This window comes from Triticum dicoccoides, chromosome 1B (assembly GCF_002162155.2).
Source record: "Triticum dicoccoides isolate Atlit2015 ecotype Zavitan chromosome 1B, WEW_v2.0, whole genome shotgun sequence".
In the NCBI taxonomy this organism is placed as follows: domain Eukaryota; kingdom Viridiplantae; phylum Streptophyta; class Magnoliopsida; order Poales; family Poaceae; genus Triticum; species Triticum dicoccoides.
In genome coordinates, this window is record NC_041381.1 from 33,307,246 (window position 1) to 33,321,628 (window position 14,383).

The following is a 14,383-nucleotide window of genomic DNA, read 5'->3' on the forward strand; positions in this document are numbered from 1 at the left end:
GGAGTTGATTAACAATTCCGTTACTCCACGAACACAGTTTTTTTTTCACAGATTAGGCATTGCAGATGTCCTCGTACACGTCATGGTGGTTGGGCTTTTTCATCATAGCTACATGTACGTGTCAGATTTCTAGCGTGCCAAAAAGTGCTTTACACATTATTTGTATGTAACGTTTACAACTTTAAATCTCAACCGTTTGTATCTATAATTAATGGTCAAGATAATTTAATTTATGTGGATGAACGTGACCGCTTATTTTACTTCCATTTTAATTATATAATAGATAGATTTCACCGAGCTCTATTATCCATGTTGCCAGCGGCAAATGTGGGTTGCATTCACGTTTGAAAGAGAGAGGAGTCTGGAATATGTTGTTCGGTCAAGAATGAATGTAAAAGTTTTATTTCTTGATTAATAATTTCTTATGATGACATTAATTATTTTTTCATCTGAAGTAGTAATTAACTCATTGATGACTAAAGATAAAGCTTGCAATACTGATTACTAGCAACCGATAGATGGTCTAAATTTTGATCGTCATGCTGATGCTACAAACTGGTAAGCATGCATTTTTCAATAACAATATTTCAAAGATGAATCACCTAATTTCTCAAATGCTTCAATCTATAAAGTTTTTTTCATCCGAAAGTACTATTAATACTCATATATTTACATGTTTCAAAAATGACTAGCCCGTGCAAGTGCACGGGTTGACGACTAGTTGAACTTAACTATCGAAACTAAATTTTGCTGTCGAAACTGAATTTTACTGTCGAAACTGAACGCACTAGAGGTGAGGCTACACGTCAATCGACTGACTTTTTCATCTTTGGTCAGTCAATTTTACAGCCGTTGGATATGAAATCAAGGGCATGCAGTTCATCTTCAACCTCCACCCCTTGAGCCACCAGCCACCACCGGCCAAGCAGCCGCCCCCCGCCGCCTGCAGCCGGCGGTGCGCCGCCTCGCCCGCCCCGAAAACACTCCCCACCGCCGGTTCGCCGCCGCCCCGGTCATCCCTCTAGGCCCCCTCACGTGCCAAGCTTTTTCTCCGGCGATCCCCACGCCACCGCCCCACCACCGCCGGCGCCCATCGCCCCCACCCTGAACCCTAAGATAGATAGTGGGGTACTTCTTCGGCGGCCCCCCTCCCCGCTGCGGTTGGTTCTTCCTTAACTCCGGCGAGCCACCACACCCCCTGAAAATCGACTGACCCAAAAGTCGATTCAGTCGACTGAAGTGTAGCTAAATCGGAGCAGCGTCACACGCAAGAGCAAGAGCGAGAGCAGCAGCGCGAGCAAGAGAAATGGCAAGAGCAGACTAGGCAGGGGACCGAGAGCAAGAGTAGAGTAGCAGCGCGAGCGAGAGTTAAAGCAGCAGCAGCTCCTACTAATGTGGACGTCGCCGCCGAGGGAGCGACGCCGTGGAGGAAGTGGCCAGCGCCGCCGCCGTGGATGGAGCCACGCCGTGTCGGCTCGGGACCGAGCGCCGGCAGCACCGTGAGATCGAATCAAGAAGAAAATGCGGCGATTAGTGTACAACCTCTTTGGTGGCGCTGATTAGGCCGCAGCTTCATCCGAGGAAACGGTGATGATGCTGCTCTTTCGGCGGTGCAGGTGAAGACGGTGGTGTGGGAATGGAGGTGGCGCAAAAGACGAGGGGAATGTCGGGGCAGCTCCTTGGAGGTGGAGGACGGGGTGGCTGAACCGGCGGGATGACGAGATCGACGACGTATCATCATCCGGTACGATGGATGAGGGACGTCGAAGTGTTGTTGTGGACAACGTCGTCGGGGAAGAGGCTCCGGCTGGGTGGCAGACGGAGGAGGGTGTGGGGCTTCGCGGGTTTTCGCGGCCTCGGTGTACGAATGGGTGGGCGGATGGAATGCGAGTGGGGAACCATGGCTTAGGGACGCGCTTGTCCGAAATGTGGGGTAAGTTACGAAAGTACCCCCACCGATTTGAGGCGATTCTTTCGGTTCAGGGGTACCACAGGCATTTCGCGTGTCTGGATTTGACAGGAGGTAGGAGTTTTCGCATGCGTTGTAATTTTGGAATAGCAAGGTGCGGGTTGAGATGGAGGGAGTTGTTGGAGCACAACAAGACAAAGATATATCTTAAATATTTCGGGGTAACAAGGCGCGGTTTGAAGAGGCGGGAGTTTCGCAGCACGATAGACAGAAACGCTAGTTTGAAATTTCGGCATAACAAGGCGCGACTTGAAATTTTGAGAGAACAAGCTTAACGTGTACCCACAAAAAAGACAATTCGCACCTCAACATGCACAATACACACACAAACACCATTTAGACTAGTAAGGTACACGTGCATTGCACGCATGAGATTTGGCAAGCAAATTATGAATAAATACCATATTATAGCATGTAAGCTTTGAGTCATATATGCATGATGTAGATGTTCGTTTAATTCTTATAGTTCATTTCATTCAAAATCATCTAGTTTTTATAAGAAAGCTAATCTATTTTAAGATTTATGGAATTGTGCGTTGTAAGACATAAAGTAAAAACAAATAATGGCAAATCATGTAGAAAAACATTTGGGCAATTCTGATACGGAAGATTCTAGAACAAAGAAGAAGTCCTTGTGTTTTGAGGTTTGTGCATTATGCTTAAGTTCAACCATGGTCTTCTAGATTGTACATGTGGCAAAATCTGGTGGAATCTAGATGATATCCAACGGCCAGTAGTGCTCAAATTTGCCATCTCTGCACCATCGGATTCGCCTCATCCAACGACCATATTTCAATGTTAAAGTTACCCGCACACTATATAAAAAATGTAAAATATAATATATATATAGGGGTATAGATATAGATATGTGATGCGAAAGCCACCCATCATCACCAATTAGAATAGTGTGTTCATGCACGGATGCAATGTGGCCAAACGATGTCTGCCATCAATATCTCAAATTCAAATCAGTCTGACCTTGTTCAATGTGTATACATTACAACATGCTCATTTCCAAACCACACCGCACAGATCTCCGTTATATTCATGCATGCATGGGTTTCAAACATCATGACCTCGTATTCAAATATTTGAATTCAACTTTACATTGATTATGACCTCACCTAGTCTTTTACACCCACACAGTCGTCTTGTCTTTATAATTATACCACTAACTTTCTGTCGTGCATGCATGCACACACACTACCAGTCGGCATTATCCATCGCACACATGCAATCTTTTTCTTCAGGTCGGTCTCCCATGAAGGCACACACACACATCCCCCTCTCCATCATATCGGGCATTCTTTATCTCTCACGCGTGCATGTGCAACGATCGATGTTCCTCTATGTGTGTGTGTGTATATAGCTAGGTCTTTCATAGTTTTCCACACAAACTGATCAATCTATATATCTAGTGAGGTCTCACCCTCTTTCCCATGTCCATAGCGATCAATATATACCTCTCTATATAGGATTACAGGGTTGTTTGGTTTGAGACTAAGTTTGCCAAAGCTTGCCACAAGTAAAGTTAGGCAAATTTGACCAACTCAGCTGTGTGTTTGGTTCAGGCCACATCTTAGGCAAGCCACACTATGGTCCCACATCACATACACACAACAAGTGTGGCAAGATTCCCGTAGGCTTGCCAACTTGTGGCTCTTATTTTGAAGAACTAACCTTAGGCAAGTTTGGCAACATTGTATGGCAAAGTGTGGCACTCCTAGGCCTGGAACCAAACAAGCCCTACATATATAGCTAATACACCCACATTAATTATATATTCAACGTCCCCCTCTCATCATACATGCCTTCCGCTTCATCTCTCAGATGCGCGCACAATGGCGAAGACAGGGGGCAGCAAGGGCCCTGCCCCCCTATAACATCACTATATATCGAGGATAATAAGAATGTGATCATTAGACAATTGCTGGTAAAAATGGTTTAAGTTCATGAATTGGCCCTCCTCGTAAAGGATTAGCAATGCTTTCCCCCTAGCTCATTTATTTTTCATGGCTCCGCCACTGCGCGCAACAACGCACGTTCTTGCCCCCTCTCTCTAAATATTGATCTCGCACTTGTGCACTCCTTCATAGTCTCCCTCCACTCAGCCCCTCGCACAGTCTAGCAAACTCCATGGTTGAACTTAAGCATAATGCACAAACCTCAAAACAACAGTGGTTCTCCTTTGTTCTAGAATCTTCTGTATCATAACTGCCCAAACTTTTTTTCTAGTTGAATTGCGATTATTTGTTTTTACTTTATGCTTTACAACGCACAATTCCATGAATCATAAAATAGATTAAGGGCTTCTTTGATTCAACGGATTCTCAAAGGAATTTTGGAGAGTTCTAATCCTTAGGAATTTTTTCTATCTTGGTTGTTTGATTCATAGGATTGTAAACCAAAGGAATTTTTCCATATGATTCATTTGCACTAGATTTCATAGGAAACATCCCATCCACTCAAACCTCTTTCAAAGAATTCTGTGTTTTTTCTATGCACAATTAAACACTCGTACAATCCTGTAGGATTCAAGACGACATTCCACTATAATCCCATGTTTTTCCTATTCCCGCGTTTTGGAAATCCTACGAATCCAAGAGGCCCTAGCTTTTTTATAAAAACTAATTGATTTTGAATGATATGAACTATAAGAATTAAACGAAGGTCTACATCAGGCATATATGACTCAGAGCTTACATGCTATACTGTCGTATTTATTCATAATTTGGTTGCAAAATCTGATGCGTGCAATGCACGTGTACCTTACTAGTACTTTGAGTATGTGCAAAACACGTAAATTAGAATTCCAATAACACACTACTGAGTGTCTCTCTTACAGTTCATGAAGCCACATCGCACATGTGGAGGTGTTGTCGCAACCTCCTTGTGTGGATTGATCACAGTGACGTGATGCTGGTTCCAGAAGAATGTACTCGTCCTCCCTAAGCCATACTGGCGGTACATGCACGAAGCAAAGATGTGCATGCACGCCACACACGCATTCATTCCCTCGCACGCACACGCGGGTACACGGGCGGACGCAATTTTGTACCAAGATCCACCCCATGCAAATTGAGTGGACGTGAGGGCGGAAGAAAGACATTACTGCTCCACTGGCGCGCATGCGGGTAGTTAAATCATGGGTTGCTAGTAGTACTTCCATTGGTCTCCTTCGTATTTTGTGCCAATTTTTGACAGTAACATAATATTTACGCATTTGAGCAGTGTAGTCTACTTGAAATTTATGTTCCACTAAACTCATTGAGAGCCATTTCAGGCCTCGAAACAAAAACCATCAATTAATCTTTACCTTGTTCCCATCACATTCAAAAGTACTAATGCTACAATTAAGTGCAAGCCTGCTCACACCTACTAGTACGTACCAAACCTGAACGTGTTCTCACTATGCAGGTATTAGTACTAGTGCTAGTACTTAGGTTATAAAAGGGGAACTACCTAACCAAAAATTACTCTACCTTTCCTCCTCATAAGTGCTTCTTCTTCGTCTGTCCATGCCATGGCCAGTGAGCAGAGCTCTAGGTCGAGAACTACTCGTAACAAGGGAGCGGCAACCAAGGCTGCGGAAGAAAGAGAGGGCTCACCGCCACGCAGAGACCTCGAAAGATCTCTCACGGGCAGGTGATGGCTCCTAGGAGCGCCCTAGCCGTGGAGGCGAACATGCCAAGCCGGCGACGCTGGGGTCGTTATCCCTCGATGGCATGCCTGATCAGCTCATATAAGCACCTCAATAAGCAGAAGGAGTTCATCCACGGCTTGGTGGAGCTGCTGAAGGAGAGCCTCGACGACATGCCCGCTGAGCTCAATAAGCAAGGGGAGTTGACCGCCGGCTTGCTGATGCTGCTGAAGAAGAGCATTGCCTCGGAGAAGAAGGCAACCGGCAAAATCCTGCAACTTCAGGATGACAAGGCGAAGCTCTGCCACGAGCTCGACCTGTTGAAGGAGAAGAATGTCGGCTGGAAGAAGCTACATGAGAATAGTAGTTCCTCAATGAAGATGATGCAGGCACTCGTCATGGAACATAAGGAGGAGTTGGCGAAGCTCCACATCAAGCACCCGGCTGCTGTCAAGGTACGTAATGCGGCCGTGGAACAGATGATGAAGGCTCGCGCCGAGAAATCCCGCGTCATGGACAGAATGAAGAAGATGGCGGAGGAGACGCGCAATGAGATGGAGATCGTGGAGGCGATGAAGAAGTAGTTATGACTCCGCGGTGAATTAGATCATTTGGGGTGATAATCTTCCTTCTTCTTTTGCTCCCGTGTTTCATCTTTTGCTTCGGGTGTTTTGCCGCACGTGTCACGTTCTCTGCGAGGCATGAATAGAACAATGCTAACAATGAGATGACTAGCAAATTAGATCATTTTTATCTCCATATGGCACTGGGCTGCCGTGTTTCGTGCTCCTCTGTCGTAGTACTACTCCAGTGGAAAACTTGAGTATACCGCACGGTTCTTTGCTCCTCCTCAGGTCGTCGGCACATTTATACGAGTAGTCAAATCACAAGGCCCTGCCTTCCAGCAGTAATGAGCTGTCAAATCACAAAGGCCCTCGCCTCGCGTGAAACCGACCAAGCTAGACTGCCCCGCCCTCTAGCCTTTTAAAAAATGTATACTTTTGTACAGTAGTAGTATCGATGGATTGCTCCATGGAGAAAAACTTGAAATAAAAAAAGGTGGTACATATAGAGAGCGCTCGTTGCCAAATTATGCATATAGTACTATTAAAAAAGCTAGTACGTGTTTAAATGGGGTGCTAAATTCTATTAAAGAAATTAGCATACCTATTTAATTCTTGAGTTCTTATTATATATGCCACTAGTTGTGTATCACTACTCAGTTTTGCCATTAGAAGTTACAACTACTCAAAAATGCCATCGATCCGTGAGATGCCTGCTCAAAAATGCAATTAGATATCTCAAAAATGCCATCGTTAAGTTACATGTTTGCTCAAAAATGACATTAGACATTGTTATTTTCATGTCAAACCCGTTAACCATGTTACATGACAAAAATAAGACGATTCTCACAATGATAAGTGTGGCCCCGCTTGTCAGGAGTAACCAAGCGAATAATTTTACAGGAAAATAAGAACGCTGGTGGGATCAAGTAGGCCCCACACTTTATTTTACTGTAGTGAGATAGAGGGAGAGCTGGCATGTTGTTCCATCGGCGTTTATGTCATTATAACATGGCAAAAGAGATTTGAGTCACAATAATGGTGACCAACACAACCCACCCCTTAAATAAAACTAAGCACCCTCGAATTCTTTGACAAAACTAAGCACCATGAAATTCTTTGACAACTAAACTGCTGGCTATATGATGTTGGCCATATATATTGTACGTATATAATGTGAAGAAACGAGTGGTAGTACTATACCAACTAAAAGATGAAATGTAAGAAATACTAGTATGTATGTACTGAAGAGTTAAAGTAACGAGAAGAAACATAACATAGTTCTGCTGGTGGCTCAGCACAACACACCCCTCAAACTAAACTAAGCACACCTGAAATTAAACTATGCAACTAATCCGGTAGACACTACATTACAACCACCATGAGCAATGACACTACCACCTTACTCGGAGTCCTCGTCCACGTCCTCGACTTCGTCCTTGTCCCTCTTCCTCTTGGCCGATACTTCTTTGCTTGAGCCGCACACTTGGCTCTTGCTCTTCATCCAACCCTTGTAGATATTGAAACAAAGGTAGCCATTCATTGCAGCGTAGTGGATGTGGTCTCTATCTAGTACATTCCACTGCCATGCATGACGATGAAACGTGTAGGAGGTTTCTCTAGTTTACCGTACGAAGGATGAACCATGGCTCCTGCCAGGGTCAACATTGAAGGCTGACCACTGGAGGACAGCAGCTGATCCTTCTGGAGGACGAAGGGGTTGCCTACAACGAGGCCTATCCGACCCAGGACTCTTTCTTCGTTCGTAAAGTCTACAGTAACAAATTTGACTAGGCCGCTCTTGAGGAAGTTCTTAAAATCCTAGCATTCAACATCGGCATGGCATATGTGGTAGACCAAGCATAAGTCATGCACGCAAACCTGGATCACGGCAGGCTTCTTCTTCTCTTCCTCCTTTAGATCCTTCTCTCGTCCCAGGACTGTGGTGTACTTAACATGTAGCCCAGCGACCCACTCATCATTTGAGTTTTCGAACATGCGTCTGAAGCGGGCAAGGCATCCTTTCACTGTCGTGGAAGAACGGGTGTAGATGACGTCGAACTCATCACCGGTGATGGTTCTAACCTTGTACTCACCGCTGACCATGGAGATTTGGGACGCCACGGATTTGGGAGGAGGGTTAGGATTAGTGGAACTGTCGTAATGTGAAAGGACGGGATGACTAGGAGTAAACTTCCGTAATGTTAAAGGACGTCCGGGGATGAGTAGGAGCGAACTGCCAGCGTCCAAACGGCAGGGTAGTGGCTTTCCATTCTCCCATGATACGGGCTTTCGAGAGCCCTTGGATCTGAGATTGAACGGTTTCATGGCGTGATTCTAGACCTATGGGTGAATATCCTATCCTGGAGGGTTATTCTACAAATTTTTAGCAACTTAGATGCGACCGTTCAATCTCAGATCTGTGGGCTGCCAGGAGGTCGTCTCATGGTCGCGCCTACCATGACCGTCGCCTCACTCGCGCGGTCGCACCCTTGGAGATTTAACACGGTGCATTAGGCTACCTGATGTTGGCGTGTCATACATAGTCATCACTTAGTCACTCATACTACAACAAGGTTAGCTATAAGGTTGGCTATAAGTTTTTTTTTTCACTTCTCTCTATCTCTTTCTTTGTAGTATTTATTGCATTTGCCAAGGAGTGAACTCTTCCAATGAAATGGTGCTTAGGTGAGGTGTTAAGGGCATTAAATGGCTTAGCAATCAAGTCCCCAATGCATAGTTGCTTAGTTTTTTGTTGCTAAGTTTGCTTCATTTAATTAGCTATAGACTCAAAATTGTATTTTCATCTAGGTACATGCGCTTAGCACCATTTCTTCCTTGGGTCACCAAATTAGTCTCTCTCTTCTCAATTAACTTGCCACATCAGGCTTTATGCCTATGTGGCAAGCTTAGCACCTGTAGGAGAAAGTAAGTACAATAGTGGGCTAAAAGCCCTCTTTACATGGCATTTTTGCATATGTGGAGGAAAGCGACAAGGAAAATGTGGATAAGTGGGCTCTCATGCAAGAGCCAGCCTCTACATGGTGGAGCATTGGAAGAGGCACCTGTATGGAGGTGGTCAGGAATCGGGAGACTCACGCCGGTTGTAGCGCTGTAGTTAAAATGATTATGGCAAGTCAAATCACAGGGCCCCACCTGTCCAGCAGTAACTCACTGTCAAATCACACAGCCCTACGTTTGCAGCATCCTACTCCCTCATCTTCTCACGTCTCTGTCGAACCGACTAGGCGGAACTGCCCCGCCTACCGCGTAGGAAAAGCCCCGCCCTCGACTTTTAAATAGTACAGTATAGTAATTTTGTATCCATGGATTGCGCCATGGAGCAAAGCCTCAAGAAAACGGCGGTACACATGTACAGAGTATACAGCACGCCCGTCACATCCGCGTCGCACCCCAGACGGTCGGTCGGTCTGGCATGCTGCTCTCCGAATGGAACGCACGTCATATTGCATTTGCACACACATGTGGGACCACAATTGAGAACCGACCATAGGGACACTCCCCGGCCCGCAAGTCGGGTGACTTAATAGAAGAGAGATACAAGCGATAGTACAAGAGAAGTGTTGTAGTACATACGTTGGTGCCAGGATGATCCCTGCAAGTCACAGAAGATCAGTTCATCCATGCATCTGACCAGACTCCAGCAGACACGCCTGGATTGGCTATCGTCTACATATCGTACAAGCTGTGTTGTACAGGGTTGTAGTTCTGGTGAGAAATCTAAAAAAAAGTTTCTTGTCATCTCGCAAAATTAGGTGGCATGTGCTTTCGATCACTGCGAGGGTTAAACAACGACAACTGAGTTGGGCTAGTCATTGGGGGCACATGCATGAAGACTACTCGGCTGCCATCTAGGTCAAGCCGGCTATGTTAATTAGGACATCTATCGACGGACCCCTTTTCTACAAGTTTATCTTTGATTTGAGCTTTGATCCTCATCTAGTTTGTCCGTCGAGATTCATCTTGTTTCCTTTGGGCAGTGAGGTTATGATTTCTTGTCATGTGGTATTTTTTTGTGTTAGACTACTCACAGTGGAGAGTAACATACAGTAGTAACATACATATATCCCTAGAATATGTTACTACCTTCATAGTGGGTAGTAACATAAGTGTAGTAACATGCAAAGCTTCATTTATTAGGTTATAGACTCATATTGCATTGGGACATGTGACGTTGCAGTAACTAGCTAAGTTACTCAAACTACCTCTCACCTCATTAACTCATTGCCACATAAGCAAATTTGCTGAGTTGGACTCGATGTTAATGCTAAAGTTACTCCCACTGTGGCTAGTCTAATATGTTATAATCCGATGCTTTAGATCAAAATGACGATAACTGCGCTTCCGGGGCACGCGCATGAAGACTTCTCGACGGTCATTGACGAGGTCAAGCCGGCTCCGGTAGACAAAAGAAAACTAGTACTCCACTATATAGGCAGGAGCCTCTGCGCTTGCTTGCTAGTGTTGCTCTCTTCACACTGTCTCGTCCTCTCAAGATCTAAACACGACAACGATGGCCACACACTCTCTCTCTCTCTACTCACCGCTGGTCACAGATCCAGTCGGATCCTCTCCGTCGGGGAAGGTGAGAAGGTGCACGTTCAAGCGGTCCTCCTCAGCGACGGCTCTTACCCACTGCCGGCGCATCTCGATCAGCGTGCCTTGCCGTTCTCTCCCAAGCATCATTGGCGAGGGAGGGCCTCCGACCCTTCTTCCTTGCTGCCGTAGTGTGGGCAGATCCGGCCTCCCACCGCCCACCTAGCGATATCGTGGCAACCCTCAGGTATAACTTCCTTCGAAACTGGCCTTGCTCTACTTCCCGAGCTCCTGACGTCGCCGCATTTGTATCTTTTACCATTTCTCAGGCCCCCTCGTAGATAGGATTGATCGGCTATTCGAAAACCACCTAATTTTTTTACTGTTAAGAGGTAAAACTAGTTCATGCACTCGAATCTAGTACTACTTGGTTCAAACAAGGAAGAAAGGGGGTGGGGTGGGGGAAGATTTGTTACCTGGATCTAGGACTTGGTCGAAAGAGGAAATAATGGGGGTGAAAAGTAGCAGAGACTTGCTATCCAACTGGTCTCTAGGTCTAATAAGGAAATAAAGGGAAACGCAGTACAAACTCAATATAAACCCGATCTATTGGTTCAAAAAGGAAAGAAAGTGGGCACTGGGGGACAAGTCAACAGAGTAAGTCCAGCACTAGATTTGCTAGCCTCACACAGTATAAGGTGGCTATACCGAACAAAAATGGGACCAACCCAGATATCCTATTCTGATGTTTGTTGCCCCGAGCGACTCTTATGTAATGCCACTGGTTAAATGTAGCAGTCGCACTGTTAAAAGTAAGGACACGTTAAACCAATGTTGTTTTCAATGCAATGCCTCCAGTAATATGAATCAATGGCACTTTTTTCCATGTCCTGCTAAATTTCCCATTAAGATAAGTTGCTTCTTTTTGTTAGAAATGCAACTGTCCTGGTCCACCTACTCTCCTGTGCCCAAATACCAACTTTGTGGCAGCTGTTAATGTAATGTTGCTGGTAAAATGAAGCAATGGCACCATTAAAGTAATGTCATATTTAACGGTTGTCATAGTTAATCCTAACGCCCACACTAATATCTAGCAATGCTGCTGCTTTAGAAATTGCTACTGTCCTTGTAGGATTGCCATTTAGATAAGGAACATGCTTTTTTTAGTTGATGCATGTTTCGTCACTTGTTAGTCACCCTCCTTTCCACCTTTTTTGTGCAAACAGAGATATACATTTCACGCTTGATCTTAGTTGAACTGCACAAATGATATCCAAATTATAGTTGAACATTCCAGGAGCTTCACGACCAACATGATGTTGCTCAATTTTATTGCAACTAATGAATAAGAAGCTCTATGGGTTTAATTTTCTGATGAAATGGAACCGGGGCGGGAGCCCTTTTGTTAAAAAAGAAGAAGCTGCTAGCTCATGGGACATTGCTTCATTTTAGGTGAACTGCACCAAAAGATCCCATGAATTGAATCATCCATGTTGGTGACTGGTGTCATCCCTTCTACGATGGCGTTGACTGTAGATGGGGTTCCAATCACGATGTATGTTCCTTTTTGGTCTGACTGTTTGCAAAGATCCTGCATGTTAATCCTGCTCTTGTGCTACTGTTTGGCACTGCCATGATAAAGCAGTAATGTTATTATTTTGCACCTTAATCTAGTGGCACTATTAATTTCAGGCAATGTTTTGGCACTGCTAGTTCCACTATTTTTTTATATATCGAAAGAGGGGGTTCCCTCCAATTTCATTAAAGAAACCCAACCATATAGAACCATTATCCGACAACATCTCAGTGTAAACTAGCTGTTATGGAACTACTACTAGAAGGGACTAAGTACTAGCAGGAGACAAGTTCGCCACATAAGCTAGGCAGGTAGGGGGACGTAGCACTAGCTCGACCAAGTTTGGATTAGAACCCAAATGCTACCATAGAAACATCAGGTGGAAGATATGGACTGAAAGAGCCAGCTTCATCATCCCAGTCTAAGCACCCCCGGCCTCCATCCTTGCGGCGCACGGTACACCTTGTTTGCCAGCTGCTCAACCCTAGTGTCACAGATAAAATGAAGTAATAATACAGTTAAAATAGAGCGAGTGTCCTCTCTATCATTTCATTTCCAATGTAGATAAAGAAAGTGCTTCTCTTTGTTAATGTATGTTTCATCAACTAGTCTCATTGTTAATGTTTACGCATTTCTGCAAACTTGGGTGCTTAATTTTAGTTGATCTGCACAAAAATAGAGATTTGAATGTCTCAAGACCCCACCTTGTACTTCCGATGTACACTAATGTTCATCACTGGCAGAAGGTGTATCAAGGAGACTTGGGACGATTTCCAGTATGAGGCGTACCATATGAGGCATCACAGGGCCCATATTGCCCTTGCAACATGGCATACTATGATACTATCGCAATATTTCTTCTATTTATTAGTGTATGTTTCATCAACTAGTGCCACTATAATGTAATCACCCTTTTTCATTATTTGTGCAAACAGGGTTATTCAGCTGCATTTTGGTGGAACTACACAAATGTATTGATGGAACCGGGATATATGCAGAGTGCGAGGTGTGCCAAGTAAAAATTACCGACACCAACCATGCTCCATGCACGCATTGGCATCCACCACCATCAATGGGATGTGTGGCGCTCTCTGTGGACGGATCTTTCTCGGCAGCAAATCCTCTAACCAGATACTAGTAGCTTATATTGGCAGTTTTCTAGGGAGTACTCTTTTCTGAAAGAAGCACCAATCTATTTTTCTTTATTTGTACATAGTGTCACAACTTTGACCCAAAGGTCCAGAGCTATTTTAGGGTGATTTGCGTAGTACTCAGAGACTGATTGTAAGCATGCTTTTCATTAGTTGTCACACAGATTGTAAGCATGAGCAGATGGAAGATTAGGTTAGTGCGAAGCTTACCTTAAACCCTACCGCCGCTGTTGAAACGAGGCAAGCATCAAGGGAACCCTGGAGAACGGCGGGGAAGCAACATCGTGCCATCTGGCTTCCTCTTCCGGTGGGAGAACGAATACTCCTGTGGCTCCGGCCGGATCTGCACCCTCACGAACGGCACACCATACTCAATCGATTCGTTATCCTCTGGGTGCTCGACCTTCAACCTGTATGTCCACCACCTCCGCCTGACTTTCACCTCGGGCAAATCTGTCTGCTCCATCGCCCATAGGAGATACTTGATGAACTCAAAAGACTACGGCGTGACTGCCGCCGAGGAGTACATTGCCGCCCTCATCACCGCCGTCTCACTCTTTCGCATAAATTGCCACATGGCCCTCATCGTCCTCGAAATCTCCCACTCATTGTCAAACCAAGTAAGGATCTCCTTCAACCTGGCTAACTTTTCCTGGTCCCCGACGGTGATCTGCCTGATTCGCTGCTGCATCCTCTCCATAGATTTCCTTCTGAGTGGTCCGGTGCTAGCTTTGGAAGATGGGAGGAGAGACAATGGTCTTGCAATGGAGAAGAGGGAGAGGAGAGATGGTGGTTTTGGAATGGAGATGATGGAGAGGAGAGGAGGTGGTTTTGCAATGGATAAGAGGGTGAGGCGAGACAGTGGTTTTGGAATGGAGATGATGGAGAGGAGAGGAGGTGGTTTTGCAATGCAGAAGAGGGAGAGGT